The sequence below is a fragment of the Drosophila suzukii genome (genome assembly GCF_043229965.1).
Source record: "Drosophila suzukii chromosome 2 unlocalized genomic scaffold, CBGP_Dsuzu_IsoJpt1.0 scf_2c, whole genome shotgun sequence".
In the NCBI taxonomy this organism is placed as follows: Eukaryota; Metazoa; Arthropoda; class Insecta; order Diptera; family Drosophilidae; genus Drosophila; species Drosophila suzukii.
In genome coordinates, this window is record NW_027255896.1 from 16,307,531 (window position 1) to 16,326,260 (window position 18,730).

The following is an 18,730-nucleotide window of genomic DNA, read 5'->3' on the forward strand; positions in this document are numbered from 1 at the left end:
AACTAACAAAAGTAGGAGTACCCCTATGAAAAGTCATAACGTTGCATTTAAGGCAGTTCAAATTTAAAAGGTTATACTCACACCATCCCTGAAAACAATCAATATCTGACTGTAAGTTGAAACCCGACGCTATATCATTATGTGATAAACAAAGCTTAACATCATCAGCATACATTAGTACACGAGAGTGTGTTATGATAGAAGGAAGATCGTTAATAAACAAAGTAAACAGCAAAGGGCCCAAATGACTACCCTGAGGCACTCCAGATGTCACATAGATCAGTTTTGAGGCAGCGTTCTTGAATATAACCCTCTGAGTCCTACCATTCAAATAGCTTGAAATCCAAGTTAATAGATTACATGGAAACCCAAGCTGATTTAATTTGAATAAGAGAAGAGAGTGGTTGACAGAGTCAAAGGTCTTACTAAAATCTGTGTATATAACGTCAGTCTGCATTTTATTCTTAAATCCATTTATTACAATAGATGACAATTCCAGAAGGTTGGTGGTGGTCGATCTTCGCTTAAAAAAACCATGCTGACACGGTGATATTAGCGAGGAACATAAATGTTGCAAATGAGAAGTAATAATACGTTCAAATGCTTTAGGAATTGCCGACAATTTAGAAATACCTCTGTAATTCTGGGCATCCGCCTTCGCACCCTTTTTGTGAAGTGGAATGATAAAAGAGTCCTTCCAGATAGTAGGAAAAACTGTCGATGAAATAGACAAATTAAAAAGTTTAAGAATCGGTTTACATATGGTTGGCGCACAAAACTTAAGCACACACCCGGGGAGTCCATCAGGACCGGGAGAATAAGTTGGCGTTTTTTTTTCTTAGTCTCTTACGAGAGAAATTTCCGTAATTTCAGGGGTAAAGATACAATTTGCCTTATTTAAGGGCTTAGGGTAGTTAGAATTTGACCAAGCAGCCGAACTATAAGTAGTTTGGAAAAACTCGGCAAATAAATCAGCAATTTCAGAATCCGTCGATGCCTCCATTGAGTTAAAACGTACCGATGAAGGCAATGCTGACGACTTACGCTTGGCATTGACAAAGTTGTAAAACTGCTTCGGATCATTTGAAAATTCAAATTTACACCGAACATTAAAATCCGATCGAGCCACCACATACTTCGAAAAATCAGATGGCTTACCCGATTTCTTATACTTTTTATAAGTGTTTGTCTTAAGGTTTTTAAGTCTTTGAAGCGCATTGGTAAACCAAGGTGGCCTGTTTGTCTTTGAAGGAAACCTATCAGGAACTTATTCATTAAAAAAGGTATTTAACACTATATAGAAGTGTTCAGTGGCACTTTCAATATCCATACAATTGTACAATTCTGTCCAATTATATTGAGAAATCATGTCGTTAAGTTTTTTATAGTTACATTTTCGGAAACATCTCACTTTAGTTTGAGAAACTAAAGGAGAGAGGGTATCAACGCATGGGAGGCAGATTGTCAATTCCATTGTTGGATGATATCGGTCTTCAGGTACAACAAGAGCGTCAATTCTAGATACCGTGACTTCAGACGGGTCTGAAACAAACACAAGATCTAGTTGTCTATTTAATGAATTCCGTATAAAGCTTACTTGCTGTAACGATAATTCTAGAAGACCATCTACAAAATCATGGGCGGATAGAGGTATAGCGACTAGTGAGTCAGTAGGAGGAGACCAAGAAATATCAGGGAGATTAAAGTCACCCAAAACAATCAAAAGGTCACTGTTAGAAAGAAGGGATAGAACAGATTTTATCGCAGACAGGTGGTGCTCATAAATTATTAAATCAGAGCCAGGTGGAATATAGGAACATGTAACAAATATTGAGAATGATTGCAAGGAAACTTTCACACTAACAAATTCAATTTCATTAGGAGTATCAGAGTTAATTCTCTCGGATGTTAGGCTAGTGCTAACGGCAATCAGCACACCGCCTCCCCTACGTGATGAGCGATCGGTCCTATAGGCATTAAAATTGTTTAACAGAACTTCATTGTCAGATATCTCTGGTTTCAGCCAAGTTTCCGTAAAAGCCAAAATATCAGCAGTAAATGCAGAGGAGTCAGCATAAAGCTTGGGTAGCTTCATATTTAGTCCGCTAACATTTTGATAAGCCAAAAATAAACTTTTTAGTTTTTTGGCGCAGTGGAGGGTCTGTTATTTGTTCTCGGTTTATTGGGAACAAATTCTTTTATTACTAAATCATCATTAAGCCAAAAGCTTTCAGAAAGTAGTACCTTAAACACATCAGGCGGAGCAAATATTTTAAACGACGATATACTACGAGCATATGAAAATCTAAATTGTTCCACTGAAATATTCTCGGATGGGAATTTTTCACGAATAAATTCCAAAACATCCTTAGATGTGGTATCTGGGGTGAATCTCGAAACAAATAATTGTTTTCTTTGTGGAACAACTGATAATTTCTTACGTCCCCCAGCAGGAGATTGCACCTCACTAAGCTGAGAGCCAGAAACGGTAACTTCTGTACCTATATGTACGGTCGGCACCGTAGCCGGCACTGAAGGTTTTTTTACCACCCGACTTCGAGAAGCAGTGACTTCACCTAAAACAGCTGTATCCATAGGCGCAGTGGGTTCACTTACCACAGTGTCAACAGAGACTGCTGCAGCCACCAAGTTCGGATTTGGGGTGGATACCGTGACCGTATTAACTGCCGCTAAGCTGGTTTTTTTACGTTTAGGCGACTCAGTTAGTAATTTTTTATTATTAAATTGGGCACAAACGGAATTGAACCCCTCATTGAGCTGTTTAAAAGCACCAGAGAGATTCAAAAGGCTGTCTCGAGTCTGCTTCATAAAGCCGCTCATCTCAACAACCATTTCCTTGCAGGATCCACATGACCACATGAGTCCAGAATTCTGATCAATGAAGTCTTTGACTCTACCAGTAAATCCTGCGCATTTAACGTGCATAATCGACTCGCAGAGCCAGCAGAAAATTAAAGGGGTCTTTAGTTGAAGACGAAAGAGTACAATTTTTCTTAGAGCAGAAAAGAGCATTTAAAGTAAATGAAATAAAATATAATAATATATGAAAAATACCTCAAGTAAATTTGGCACTGGGATCAAATTCCAAAACCATAAAGGCACAAAACCCGAAAAAAAATAAGAGCGCGAGATCGCGTATTAATTTAAATGTAAGAGAGCACGAGAGAATAAATCTTCTATCAATTGAGCGTTGCTTGTGGGACACTGACAACTTTACGCAGGAACAGTTACAATGTAAAGCAAGCAGAGAGAGAGAGAGAGAGAGAGAGAGAGAGACAAGAGAATAGCACACCAAAAGTCTACCAGAAATTTGGCAGGTTCAGAGAGAGTTTAAGTTACAGTTGTAATATAGAGCGGGAGAGAGAGTGAGAATCAAAGAGTTTTAGCAAGTTTAGTGAGTATAAAAATTACACTAACAAAGCTTGGAAATTAAACTAATCTAATATAAATGTTAAAATAACTATAATCACTGGGAGATCTAGTAAAAAACACTAAACACACTAACCCAGCGGTTAGTCTAAGCTTTGTTAATAAACAAACACAAAACACTCGCAAAAAATCACAGAATAGACAAAAATTCAGAGCACAAGAGTAAACACAACCGTTCACAAGCGACGCTAAATCGATTATTATTAATATTAATGGAAAATTCTCGGATTCCTATTTGGCAATCTCTGCTTTTCATCATTTTCATTAATGATGTGAGGTTCTTTCTATCTTCAGAGTGTCTCCTGTATGCAGATAATTTAAAAATTTTTAAGTCTATTAAATTAGCGCCAGACTCACAATTGGTTCAACATGACTTAGATTCCTTGAGCTCTTGGTGTAGCCGAAATTCGCTTCCTCTTAACATAAGCAAGTGCTTCTATGTCACTTACAGTAAATCCGCATACAATTTCGTCACATCTTATAATATCAATGGTCAACCTCTACAACTGCGGCAGGAATCCTTGGATCTAGGAGTGTTGTTTGACTCCAAATTTAAGTTTGCAGCACACTTCGATTACATCATGCCCAGGGCCTATGCTATGTTTGGATTTGTGAAACGGAACGCATCACTATTCACAGAACGCATCACTACACCAAACTTGCGCTTTATTTTGCATTTGTCCGATCTAAACTAGAATATGCGTCTCTTACTTGGAATCCCTTCACTACCACTCATGGAAAAAGAATAGAACGTCTACAGAAACAGTTTTTGAAATTCGCGTTGTTGCCGCTAAGGTTTTTAGACCCTACCCCTTCATACCACCAGCAATGTAGGCTTGTTCACCTACCATCCCTTGAGCATCTTAGAAGTATCCTCGCCATTTGTTTCATCTCTGATTTGGTGGATGGTAGTATCGACTGTCCAGAACTGCTATCGAAAGTTGGTTTTCACGCCCCGTCTAGGCAACTTCGGAATTTTGATCCCTTTTTCCTCGAGCTGCGGCGGACAAATTATTCCAAAAACGAGCCCCTCTATAGGGCCTTATATGAGTCTAACGCACTTCCAATTGATATGCAATTGGACTACTTCTCAAGTAAATCAATTCTTAAGCATAGGATAGTCAATTATTTTGTAAATTTTAGTACGTAAGATAAGTTGTTGAAATGTTCAAGTAGCCAGTAAAGGAATTCCGTTGGCGAAATGAAATAAATAAATAAAAATATGCGAAATGTCTGTATGTGTGAATTTATCAAAAGCTTGTCCGCTTAAGATTCTGTTCATAATCTTTGTTTCTATACGGTTGAATAGGTCTTCTTTGTTTTTAAACCAAGGCTTGGAAGTGGTATACGGTGAGAGGAGAGAGTAACCCTTGTTACGCTCTAATGAAAACAGACTGTATTCACGCTCCCACCCTGCAAGCATTTTCTATCGCGGAAGGCACTATTAAGTGACTTCTAGAATTCGGCTCGCGGAAGTGACTCCCGTCGGGAAGAAATGTGCCACTTCGGCGACACTTCTCGAAGTCACTTCTGCGTTACTTCGCCGAAGTCACTTCTGGAAGTGTCGCCGAAGTGCTGCCGAAGTGGCACATTTCCCGAAGGGAGTCACTTCCGCGATCTGAATGCGATATCGCCGAAGTAACTTCTGGAAGAGTCGCCGAAGTCACGCCTAGAAGTGTCGCTGAAGTGGCACATTTCTTCCCGACGGGAGTCACTTCCGCGATCCGAATGCGATATCGCCGAAGTAACTTCTGGAAGTGTCGCCTTAGTCACTTATGGAAGTCAATCAGAAGTGACTTTACATATGCTTGTAGAAGATACCTAGAAGAGTCTTTCCCAATTGGAAAGTCTTGATTGAAAACACATTTTCTTATACTTTCAATATTTTTCATTGATTTTGGGTATAAAGGCTTTGTCCGCTTGAATACATGGTCCCTGGCTTGTAGGAAATTTTGCTGAACAATGTTATTTACCATTTCTAAAAGAAACAGAAAAAAAATTTTTTTGTTCAGTCAAAGTAAAAATAAACTAGAAGACATTGCCTTTTACAATGAACTAGGTTGAGAACCGTTGAATGCTGGGTTTCTCCCTAGTTACACGCCAAGTAATGTCCACAGCTAGCTTGTCCGCATCCTTTGTTAAGCAATTAAAAACATTTAGAAAAAACAAAGCTATATTTTTAAAACACACAAATTTGATACAAAACCGCACTGTTCACAGACAAATCGCGCAACGAAATGACGCTCGGTCGAAAAATAATAGCGTGGTTCAAAAGGAAGACCCAAAAAATTTTCCGAAAAAAAGGGGTAACGGAAAATTACCGCGACCTATTTTTATCGCGTGTTTTTTCCCACTAATTTTTATAAAATGTGTACTATAGTCTTTCTATCGCGCAGAAGTGTCACAGAAGTTACTTCTTCACAATCCCGACCCTTTTTGTTTTTGTAAAATTTTCTATCATCCAGAAGTGACTTAGAAATGACTTCTACGCGATGTATGTATATTTTGTTTTTGTTAAATGTGTTCTATCGCCATTCTATCGCGCAGAAGTGTCTCTGAAGTTAATTTTTGTTTTTGTAAAATGTGTTCTTTCGTCTTTCTATCGTCCGGAAGTGACTTAGAAGCCGTTAATCCTAGCATTTTTAGTCGCTGTATCTGCGAGATCGTTTCGTTTGCCGTTTTTTTTATTGTTATAAGTACCTTTAAAGAAATTTGTGTCAACTGAAATCTTTCTTGTGAACAGAGAATAAGGACAAATAGGAGCAATACTATCCAGGATATTTTTAAATTCAGCATAAACTCTACTGTAACTGGTATTTTTGGCTACAAAGGAGTTTGACAGAAGCGACGCAGATGGTAGTCCATGAGCGAACGTTTTGGCCAACTCCTTCGCTGTAGCGAATTTAATCCTATAAGCTGGAGGTAGTTCAGCTGCAAGATTTTAAATAATAATAATTGGAGTCCATTTAACTAGTCCTAAGGCTTTTCTAAGGTGAAAATTAGCATGCTTATATATGTTGTTTTGTACTGATTTTGAAATGTTTGAAAAAGAGGAGCAGGCATATTCATATCTAGTTCTAATAAATGCTTTATAAAAAAGTAATGACTTTCTTGGATGTACTCCTAAGAGACAGCCACTGAGCATTTGAATAAACATATTCGTTTGATTAGATTTAGAAATCGTTTTATTTACATGCTGAACAGACGAGTTATTTGTTCTTATGACTCTACCTAAATAATTTATGCTATTTACATTTTTAAAATAATATTATTGCACAAGACACTTAAAGGTTTTTTCCTTAGATTGTAAGAAGTTGAATAACTCCCCACAAATATAAGCAGCAGCAGTAGCAGATGGCCGGCCGCTTACCAGGTACGCGGCGAATTCACGTAGTAACGGCGCGGCGAGGAGATGATGGAGAACGAGAGAGCTTGGAGACCAAGGATGGAGAACGAGAGAGCTTGGAGACCAAGGATGGACAGCGTGAGAGCTTGGAGACCAAGGGTGGAGATTGAGAGAGTTTGGAGACCAAGGATGGAGATCCAGAGAGTTTGGAGACCAAGGAGCGAGAGAGAATGGAGACTTGGCGGGCACGGCAAGAGTGCAGTGTGCAAAAGGGGATAAAGAAACTCCACCGGTCCTTGGATTTTCCCGCGAACTTTGGACCGGGAGAAGAAGTGCCACATCTCGGCAGTCCACTGCAGTGGAGCGGCACACAGAAGTGCCACAAGCATCACGGGAATCAGCGGGACGGCAGCAGTGGGCAGAGCATCGGTTGGAAGCGGTACGTGAAGGACAAGTGGGTGAACCAGGAGGCACGGACTTTGAACCCGAAGCGGAGAGATCCAGCGGGTCGTGCGCAAAAGGGAAATAAAGGTTCCCGGAGTCTCTATATAAAGACGCAGAGCGCTGGCAGCTGGATCAGTCGATCACAAGGAGTCAAACCATCAAGATCAATCAGATATCAAAGTGAACAGTTGATCAACCAGATAGTCTACAAGGGAGCAACAGCAAGTCGAGTCGTCAGAAGAGCAGCGCCGTGGGAGCCTACGAGAAGCAAGATTGCTACGTCGAGACGTTCGGGATTGGGATACCAGGAATCTCCGAATTGAGACGCAGGTAGCTGAGGTCCAGAGGGCATCACACGGCTAAGTCAAGGCGTTTGTTTTCCAACTTTGTCACGACCACACCCTGGCGAGTCGCCCGACGGGTCTGTCAGAGACAAGCGAAAGAGGCCTACGACGAAGAGCCGTCAGCTTGGGGAGGAAAATTGTCTGAGACCCAGCGTACCTTGCCCGACCAAGCAGGATCTGGCGTGACGGACGAGCGGTGGATCGACTTGCGGTTTCAAGAGGCGTTCGCCTCGAGAGCCCTGCGATTACCTTCGAAGTTCCCGAACAGCAACCGCACAAATCCCCGAGTGCCAGAACACCGAGCTACTGGTCAGGAGACAGCGCAGAGGACATCGCCAGCAGACATCTCCGGCAGCCACGTTACCATCGCCGGGCGGAGCTCATTGGGGAGCGCAGGAGCGTCGCGGACGTCAAGCATTAGGGTGAAGCCGGGTGGAACGTTCGTCTGCGCTAGGCGTAATGCAAATTGAACTGCAGGCAGCTTCCTGGCGGTAGCCTTGACTGTCAGCGCGATCTAAGCAAAAACCTAGCGGGACGTCCGGGACAGAGCAAGGGACAGGTATTGCCTCGAAAGGCGTTGGTTTGGAGAGCAACGCTTGTTCACCCTAGTCTGAGAACGGTGACGCTTCCCTTAGCCCACAAGGCCGAAGTCTCTGCAAGTCTAAGGCACGACAAGCGACCCCGAGGCAGCGCGGCGGCAAGCGAGCAGAGGCGGCCACTACGAGCGTCCCGAGACACAGGAGCCAGCGGACGTCGAGTCAACGTGTCGACAAGCCAGGAAGAGGAGCACTAGCAGCCGGCGAAACCAGAGCAAGAAGATACCGAAGCCAGCCCAGCCATACACCCGCTGTACTAATGCCACGAGAATAAATCCCACTGTTACCATTTGAAACTAACTAATTTGCTACCCAGAATAGGGATATTGACGGCATCAAATGCATTACTTAAGTCTAAAACAGCTGCGGTAAAGTGGAAACCAAGGGCTTTTAAGTTGGCTAGGTTATCTAACACATCGTTGATGCATTGGGCAGTAAAATGTTTTTTTTCTGAACGCTTAGGATCTTGGTGGCAGAATTTTATTTTTATGAATGTGCTCTTCAATACGCAATTTTATTAAACCTTCTAAGCACTTAAAAGTCACAGATAAGTCTGTTGTTGGTGATAATTGAAGAGTCATCATTTTTTTTGGGAACAGGTATAACCCCTATTTTCCGCCACTGTTCTGGAATAACACCATTGTCTAAAGTAATGTTTAGCAGGGATACCAGTTTTTCTATTTGTTCTAAGGGTAGAGCTAAAAGCATTCTGTATGAAATGTTGTCAAGACCCTTAGCCGAGTCTGGGTTACGAGAATTTAGGAAGTCAAGAAGTTCATGCGCTGAGAAATTTGAGTTGGAATATCTATAAAGCAGATCAGGAGAAAAAGATACGTCAGGACACATCGCAGTGTTGGGTGCTGTGGCTATTTGATTGAGAAAGTCTCTAAGTTCTGAGTTATTGTAGATATTGCACTATTTTACGGTTTAATTTGTTTATAAAGTTTAAGATTTTGGATTTTGTTCCACATATCTTTCAGTGAAGAGGGGTTGGAAGTATCTTCTGCAAGCTTATTGAGGTTTTCTTTTCTCATTTTATAAAAATAGTTGTTATTTTTTATTACTGTTAATATAGGAAAAAGCATCAGATTGTAGTTTGGATTTAAATTATTTTTGTCTGCACACGCTTCTTAATCAAAACAATTTTTTACAGACCTCGTCCCAACACTTTTTTGGAACAGGTATTTGTGTATTTATTTTAATTGAATTGTTAGAGTGTATTGTTTGGGATGAGTTGAAGATGTCTTAAATTAGTTTTTGATGGTTAAATTTAATAATATTAGTCGAAGCAGAAATTTGGTTTATTTCAATTAAGATTGGGAAATGATTTCATGTTTTAGAATTTATTGAGGACCAGTTAGAACAAAGATTGCTACTATTAATGAAAGTGAGATCGAGTGTTGAACTAAAGGATGGGTTATGAGAGTAAGTTGGAGAGCCGTTGTTAAGGCAAAAGAAACTGGAGTGTAAGAGGGAATTTTCTAAAATGCCGCCTCTGGCATCTTGAGTATTATTACCCAAAATGCAGCAATAGTAAACAGATCATCGCAACCTTGTTGAAAAGAATTAATGTCTGTGCTGGGTACAGCATAGACACTGAAAATATTAATATTATTTCTTAAGTTAATTGTACAAATACCAATGATTTCCAAGCTCATATCACAGTTGATTTGTCTAAAAAGTGTTTTTTTTTAAATAAATTCCAACGCCTCCATGTCCGCGCCAAGGAGGTGCTACTGTGAATGTTAGTGGTTAACAGACGAGAGAAGTTACGTCCCGATGGTCTCTCATCTCGCTCTCGGACTGTTAACAGTCTCCACCCCCGCTCTCCTAACATTAGAGTAAGTAGAAGCTGTTAGTTCTAAGTTACCACTGAAAAAAAGCCCACGCAGTGGCTAATAAAGTGAAGTCCTAAGTGAATTGAAGTCTAAGTCAATTTCTGTGCCCTGAAGTATGTTTCTTCCAGGAAATTCTCCACAGCTTGAGGAACCCAGGAAAGCCGCCACCCTCCATTTCATGGTCCATACGAGTTCCAACGTTCAGCGGCGGAGTTTTCCGAGTTCTTTATTTACCAGCCAGATATTTCCCAAGAACCCAATTTTCTTATAACTGTCTGATCGGCCATTTCCATTGTGCATACGATCGCCATATTCCAGCTTCGTTTTCGTATTTGCCATTTCCACATATATTCGTATTCATATACACATACTTCCATTCGCGTTGCACCCTGTGAACATTTCTACAGAGACATTTACAATACAGTCCACATTTTTTCCAAATTCCAAAATTATTACAAATTACAAATTTAAATTACAATTTACACACATATATTTCCGAGTTCCCACAAACACACAAATCATACGCCCATACATACACACATATAACCCTGATGCATGCTTATTAATGTACGCCATCTCAACATATGTACATAAGGGAAAAAGTCACGTAGCGTAACGTAAGGCAACGTAAGCACGGTAATCCACGTACCTTCTTTCGCTGTACACCCTACAAACATTTCGAAAGCGACATTTACATACAGTCCATATTATTTATAATTTCCAAATATAAAAAGGACAATTTAAGCACATATATTTCCAAGTTCCCGCAAACACACATATCCATACGTCCATACATACACACTTATAATCCTGATGCATGCTTATTAATATACGTACATATGCCTGTCCACTGCAACATATGTACATAAGGAGAAACGCACATAAGTTCTTACGGTACACCCTACAAAAATTTCAACAACGATATTTATTAATAACGAAAAAATAACCTGATTCCACCGAACACCACACGATATGCCTTTCCAGAATTTGCATGACATTTATTTCAGCAGCGCTTATTCGCACACACCGGCGGCTCATATCCATTAAATAAAAATAAATAAATATACGTTTAAAAATCTGTTAAAAATGAGCTCTTAATGACCGAATTCGGTTTATCGCAACTCGAGTTAGAAAATAAAAAAGTGCGAAAAACGTTTTTTACACTTTAAAAAAAATTGGTACCATAGAAAAAATTTTAAGTGCCCTTTTCTTAATCAGGGAGATGTATCTTACCGGAAAACAAAGGTTTCCTGAAAGGCGTATTTCATCAATTTTCTTTTGTAAACTGGTGTAATCAGTCCACTTACATTCCGTCTGGGTGCCGGTTACCACCATGCGATACTGAAATATTCCAAGGGGACTATCTGAAATGGTCAACATTTAGGGATCTTTTTACAGCAGTTTATGTCAACAATTCTAGGTTGACATCGGTCGAAAATCTTTTTCATCTCAACGCTAAAACTAGCGGCGAGGCTAAGGCAATCGTAGCCAAGTCCCTTCTCACAAATGAGGGTTTCGATTCAGCATGGGCAGCGCTTCGAGACCGTTTCGAAAATAAGAGACTGCTAGTAAACAGCCAACTCAAACTTCTTTTTTAATTTGAGTTCCGTAAGTTCTGAATCTGGCCAGGCTCTGAAAGACCTAGAGAGCACAATCCAAGGGTGTTTGATAGCGCTGGCTCATTCCAACATTTCCACAGAGAACGTGGACTGTCTCCAGGTATTCCTGTGCGCCAGCAGATTACCAAAACTGACCCCCTCCTTATGGGAGCGTCCCTTTCATTCAAGTCCGACATTCCGACTTGGGATGAAATGAACACGTTACTTAGCGACCGGTACTGAACGCTAGAGGCGATTGAGGATATGAAACCCAGCACCAGCAATCACTCTAACACTATTGGGACTCGGAGCTGGACAACAGATGGCGCGGAAGAGAAGACGAAGCATCCGTGGGACGAGAAGGAAGCTTTAAACTTACAATTTACATAAATAACAAGGAAGAACGCTATAGTCGAGTACCTCGACTATCAGATACCCGTTACACAGCTAATGGGACCAAAGGCAAATGGGGATATGCAAGCAGCAAAGCGAAATTGAAATGCGCTACCTACCCGTGATCTCAATATGTGGTTATGTTGACGTTAGAAAGATTTAAGCGTCAGAGTGGGCGCGGCAAACTTTTTTTTGGATCAATCGATAGGTATTGATGAGACCAATAAATCTCAGTTAACATTTTGTATCAAGCATGAATATTGTGGGCCCCACAGGTTTTTTTTAGATCAATCGATAGGTACTGAAGACACCAATACATTTCAGTTGTTTGTTGGCGTTAAAGTGGGCGATAATAACAATGCATTTTAGTTAACATTTTTATTCTAGCATCAAAACTGTTGGAGCCACAGTTATGGGCGTTAGAGTGGACGTGGCACATTTCTGAAACAAACTTGCGCTGCGCAGGAATCTCAGGAATCTGCATGCCTAACCCCAGTATTGTAGCTCTTATAGTTTCCGAGATCTCAGCGTATGGCTAGATCGACTCGGCTAGGGATTCTGATCAAGAATATATATACTTTATGGGGTCGGAAACGCTTCCTTCTGCCTGTTACATACTTTCCGACGAGTCTAGTATACCCTTTTACTCAACGAGTAACGGGTATAAAAAAATGTTCTTTATTTTTTAATCACCAAACGAAATTTTACATATAACGAAGCCATCTGGCTGCAAAATGGAGTTCGCCGGGCTTGCTAGTATTTCATATTTCTAAAATTGGCTTGATATACGCCTTTTTGTGAATTCCATTGGAACCCAAAAGTAGAGAGAAACCCGCTCTTACAGTACCCCCCAGACCGCTATATCAGATTACAGTCATGCCGTTCGGCTTGTGCAATGCGGCGCAGAGAACGTACCGACTAATGGATAAAGTCATACCGTCAGCGCTATGCGAACATGTAATCGTGTACCTGAAAGAATTGCTGGTCTGTTTACCTACATTTTAAGCTCACCTTGATATGTTGAGCCAGGTCAGTGCATGCTTGCAGCGTGCGAAACTAACAATAAACAAGTTTTGCTATAGTCAGGCCAGGTAACAAAGAGGATGCATCCGAACCGACGATTCAAAAATACAGTCGATACAGGAATTTCCCCAGACTATGCGTCGGCTCTTGGGCATGACTGACTGGTTTAGTAGGTTTATACAAAACTACGCCCAAACAGCGGCACCGCTTCACGATTGCTTAAAGAAAGACCGCGTTAATAAATGTAAATTGTCAGAAGAGGCAATTAATGCGATTTCACTACTACTAGCTAGGGATGGCGGTAGATGTGCAAAAAGTAGTGAAAGAGTGCGAGGTCTATAAGATCAGCAAGACGAACAACAAAAATAACCGACCACCCATGGAAGAACAGCGAGTCACGGAACGGGCTGGCCAGAGGTATGGGACCATATCCGAGGACCAAAGCTTGCTATTCGGTGATTTTTGTCTGCTATGATCACTTCTCCGAATTAATCTAGCTAAGCCGATGAGAGATGCAGTGTCCGCTGAGGTAATCAAATTCCTCGAAACAAAAATTTAACATCAGCACGGGAACGGAAAACAGTTTGTGTCTCAATGCCAAGCTAGGGCCGAATCGAATTCGCTGTGTTGTACTCCAGCTTAAAGGCAAAGTGCTATATGACCAGGGAAATGCAGTGGGAAGAAGTTTCGGGGATTTTCATGCCAAAGACGTGTATATCGCTTAATCCCCTAAACGTCATTCTACGACTCCAAAAGAACTGAGGATTGCACAAAAACGGCGCAGTCCCGATCACAGGATGGGTGGAACTTGGAATCAGACCGAGTTCTATTCCCCTATATAGGCTTCAACAAGATGCCGATACCTCACCAGACCCGATGCAGCCCCTCGAAAGGTACAACCAGATTGTTGAAGCTGCTCGCCAGCTTTGTAGACTTAGGTGAAGGTACCAGTATCTGGCGCATCTACCGGTATGGCTCAAAGGGCTCCAGAGGAGCTTTCAGCTGGACGAGGAGAGTATCCAGCAACGCCGGATACAACTCCTTACAGAAGCACAGTATAAAAGGGATGGGGATCCGCAATATAAGACGCGTCCGGAAACGGACGAATAATCAGAGGAGGGAGAGGAGACAGTTGATCCGAGTCTAGTAGCAGCTGACTACAACCCGGAGATCCACACCTACATCACACTAAGCTTTATGACCTTAGCATGTATCCTGAAACAGAATAATATGTTGCTGCAAAGGGGTCGTGCCGCTCGCACATCAACTTATAAATGTTCTGATATCGAATTTGTGACGAAAACTTCATATATTTTCGACTGAATAAATGCACTTTCTTAAATGTTTTCATTCTGCCCGATTCAAAAAAATATTTAAGCTTTTAAGCATAGGACTGCATATTTTATAAAGTAAGTGTAGTTAGACATCGAAAATTCAACCTACAACATTTTTCGGGCTATTAACAACTTAGTTATTACAAAAAGTTTTAGTCGATGACAAACTTGTAAATGTTATTCTTTTACTTAATAACGCATAGTTCTGGGCATTCAAGGTAAGCATGAAATGTTTTTCATACTAAACTGAAACGGTTTAAGCTTTTTATCAATTAATAACTTCCAAGCTGTACTTTTTATGGAAAAATTGTTATATATCCAAAACTGAGAAATCTTTAGGGCTATATAATTTGAAATTTAAAAAAAATTCGAACCATTTGACAAAATAGACAAAAAGTGGATAAAAAACATTTTATAACTTTAAATCTATTGTGTTAAGAGAATTTAACGAAAAGTTCTGTGATTAGCATATTTAATAACCTTATCAGCGACATATAGAATGTACCTAGTGCTTAGAAACTATAAGTTTATAGCGCGTTTTTGCATATAGTCCCCTAGACCCTTAAATAAAACCAATTCTTACACACCCACAAACAAAGAGAGAAACATTTTTATTTTGGAAAGTCGCCCACAACCTTGTTGTTGAATTGACAGTGACACAGCATTGAATTTTGTGTCGTTCGACGCGCATTCTCAATTAGAATATACCTTATGCAATAACCTGAGGCGTTCATCCCCATCAGCCCAACAGCTGGATTTTACACTTTTGCCGCTCCTTCTTCCAAACCAATTGATATTATTAAAGTCTTGGTATGCAATGTTTTTGTTTTTGCAATACCTTTATATTAGTGTATCACTCGTTATGATCGGAGAGATTTTCAATTCTGCACACTTTACTGGTGAGCGTTCGTCACTACGTATACTTCCGTCCACAGTGATATATGTATGTATGAATGTTTCCGTGCAAGGCCGGAAAGCTTTTTAGCCTGGTTTAAGGAACACAATAACGAAAGCTTTTCCTTGCAAATGTTCCACCTACCCGCGATCTCATTAAATGGTGGGCGGTAGACTGATTTAAGCGTTATGAGCGTTAGAGTGCGCATGGAAAACTTTTTTGGTTTGTGGGCGTTTGAGTGGGGGTGGCATATTCGCGTAGCAAACTTGCGCTGCGTACACGGCTACCAAATCTAAATCTTAAGACCCAATCGTCTATCTTTAATAGTTTCCGAGATATCCGCGTTCATATTTACGTTTTGTGGAGTTTGTGGGCGTTAAAGTGGGCGTGGCAAACTGTTTTTTCCGTCAATCGATAGGTATTGATGAGACCAATTCATTGCAGTTAAAATTTTTATTCTAGCATCAAAACTCCAGGAGCCACAGTTTTGGGCGGTTTGTGGGCGTTAGAGTGGGCGTGGCACAATTCTGAAACAAACTTGCGCTGCGCAGGAATCTGCTTGGCCAATCCCAGTACAGTAGCTCTTATAGTCTCCGAGATCTCAGCGTTCATACGGACAGACGGACATGGCTAGATCGACTCGGCTAGTGATCCTGATCAAGAATATATATACTTTAAGGGGGCCGGAAACGCTTCCTTCTGCCTGTTACATACTTTCCGACAAATCTAATATACCCTTTACTCTACGAGTAACGGGTATAACAAGGAAGAACCATAGAGTAAGAATCTATGTAGAGACACCATTTGCTCTGCCCAACCTCTGCTGAGAGCCAATTCAAGGTAAAGTTTGAAGCTTACTTCGATTTTTCAGCACACCCAACAAGTGCGAAGCAACAGCAATAGTGGTGTGGATTAAGTACAAAAACAAAACAGTGAGTAAGAGCGGTGCAGATATATAATTTCCATAAAACTCACCGCCGGAACGAATTACAAAGTCCCTTCGAACATTTTAAAAACTAGGGATATCATCTCTTTTCGCCTAGGTGGCATCATTGGCAAAGTCTCAAAAGAGAGCGGCAGAGCAATTTGTGTCTCTATTTAGATTATTACTCTATGGCAGAACGCTATAGTCGAGTACCTTGACTATCAGATACTCATTACTCAGTAGAGGTGTCAAAACATTGATGAAAACATCGATGCATCGATGTTTTTGAAATTTTCTAAATCATCGATGTTTTTTTTCAACCATCGATGTTTCTGTGCCGTAACTATTAAGAAAAAGGGCAAAGGAAAGGTACGTAAAAGAGCAGATTTTTTTTTCATTTTTTCTGTTATAATATTAAAGTTCTTCTTTTGCTGTTTTTCAGTAATAGAACATTCAATTGGTGCAGGCGACGGCGCTAAGATGGACAAATTCTTGATGCGTAAGTATTTTTAAAAGCAACTTACACTTAGTGACGCTTAGGTGACTGCACCCTGTTAGGTTTGGTTAAGAACTGAACCGAAGTGCTATATATATATATGTACTTAAATGCAATATTTATAATTTAGAATAAACAAAGGAAAACTGTGACGCTCCGTCTCCGAAGAGGAGAAGAGAAACATCTAGTGTTTGGCAGCACTTTAAAAAGGCAGCGGACAAGGCAAAGGCAATTTGTAACCACTGCGGAAAAACTTTGAAAACAGCAGGCAATACCACTAACTTGATGGATCACCTCAAGCACATCCATCCAAATTATAAAGAGGAGGAGAATACCCTAGATTACCCAAAGTTGGATGTGTTCCTGCACCGTAGTGTGGAGTATGCGCCAGATTCGCAACACAAGAAAATGCTGGATAAATACGTCATGCTTATGATAGCCAAAGACGTACAACCTTTTAGCATGGTTGCTGACGAAGGCTTTCTGGACCTTATGAAAAAGATGGACCCGAAATACAAACTGCCGAGCCGCAATTACTTCCGCGACGTAATGCTCCCCAAGTTGTACGACGAACTAAAAGAACACCTTAAAAGCGAACTTAACGAGGTCAATTACGTGCCAATCACAACAGACGGATGGACTTCCCTGGCGAATGAAGCATATGTATATAACCGTAACTTGCCATTTCGTAAACAAAAACTTTGAGCTGATTACAGCAGTTTTGTCAGCAGCAACACTTGCAACGCCCACTAACTTTAAAAATTTCTCCTGGCTAAACTAGCGCGTCCCCAAAATAATTTTTACATCAAAATTCATGATTCATCGCCCTCTAAATATGGATTTTTGTTAATTAGTCGGGTCGTTCCAGCCCGACTATTTAAAAATTACCAAAATTTAATTTTAATTTTTTAAAACATCGATGTTTCATCGATGTTTTGGGTGAAAAACATCGAAAACATCGATGTCTCAATACATCGATGTTTTGACACCTCTATTACTCAGTCTGATATTATTCGCTTTAGTAAGGGTATAGGTGCAGTGGCACGCGCCACCAGCGAAGAAAAAACAAAAGAAATCATGTAAAGGGGGTAGAGGAAGACTTGTTGCATTCTGTTTGAGTTATTGAAAGGGAAGCAAGCCATTTAAATTGTGCGCAGCAGATTTACTTTTTTCGTTCCTTAAAGTGAAAAAAAAGTCAGGTAAGTGTTACATTAAGTTTAAGATTTTGTGCATTGGACTTAGCTTAAAGTAGGCAAATTTTGAAGGTGTTTTATTGGTTCCGTTAGCCGAAAGTGAATGATAAAATAAAAATCCCCGATAGGGTTATACACAGCTCTAAAAGGTAAATATACAAATAAACAAGTAAAACGCATTTTTTAACCATATGCCGCGTACATTTTTTCAGGAGAGTTTCCTAAGGATTCGGAGGACCCGAACAAAGGTTTAAGGAAGGCGATGACCAATGTTAAAAGCAAATTAACGTAACATAAAACTAAGCTTACTAACAATAATTGTCCTATAACAGAAACCCCAAATAACACAATTTAGTTAAAATGATTTTAATAGTAAATAAAAATGTATGTATTATAAATTCTATATTTTCATAAGTAAATACTCATTGGAAAAATTCTACATTTCACAAGTGATTTCACGCGGTTCTTGTCACCGGCAGGTGACAGGCTACGATAAATGAACATAAAGGAACAAGTGAAACCCCGAGGGACTTCGGAAAATTTTCATTTGAGTTTTCACTTGTGAAAAAGCGGACATCACATACAATTGTCTATATGGAGTGTCACTTGTTCCTCACTCGTGCAAGGGGACATGTCCTGCGGTATTCACAAGGTGATTCACAAGTGAAACTTTTTTTTTTGGAACTGAAGGGTAGGTATTGACGAGACTAATACATTTCAGTTAAAATTTGGGCGGCTTGTGGGCTTTACGGTGGGCGTGGCAAACGTTTTTTTGGGTCAGTCGATAGGTATTGAGTACAACACATTTCAATTAAATTTTTTATTCTAGCATCAGAACTGTAGGCGCACAGTTTT

At 40.3% G+C, this 18,730-nt stretch overlaps 1 long non-coding RNA gene across 4 annotated transcripts; it reads left to right on the forward strand.

Annotated features, from left to right (window-relative positions):
- Window positions 1-16,410: 16,410 nt before the first annotated feature.
- LOC139353979 (uncharacterized) lies at window positions 16,411-18,278 on the forward strand. Of its 4 annotated transcripts, none has more exons than XR_011605037.1 (5): window positions 16,422-16,555; window positions 16,629-16,685; window positions 16,813-17,881; window positions 17,935-18,024; window positions 18,088-18,278. It is a non-coding gene; the product is annotated as an uncharacterized lncRNA (long non-coding RNA). The 4 variants fall into 4 exon arrangements; XR_011605036.1 differs by having other exon boundaries at window positions 16,428-16,555; window positions 17,948-18,024; XR_011605035.1 differs by having other exon boundaries at window positions 16,424-16,555; window positions 16,813-18,024.
- The last annotated feature ends 452 nt before the right edge of the window (window positions 18,279-18,730 follow it).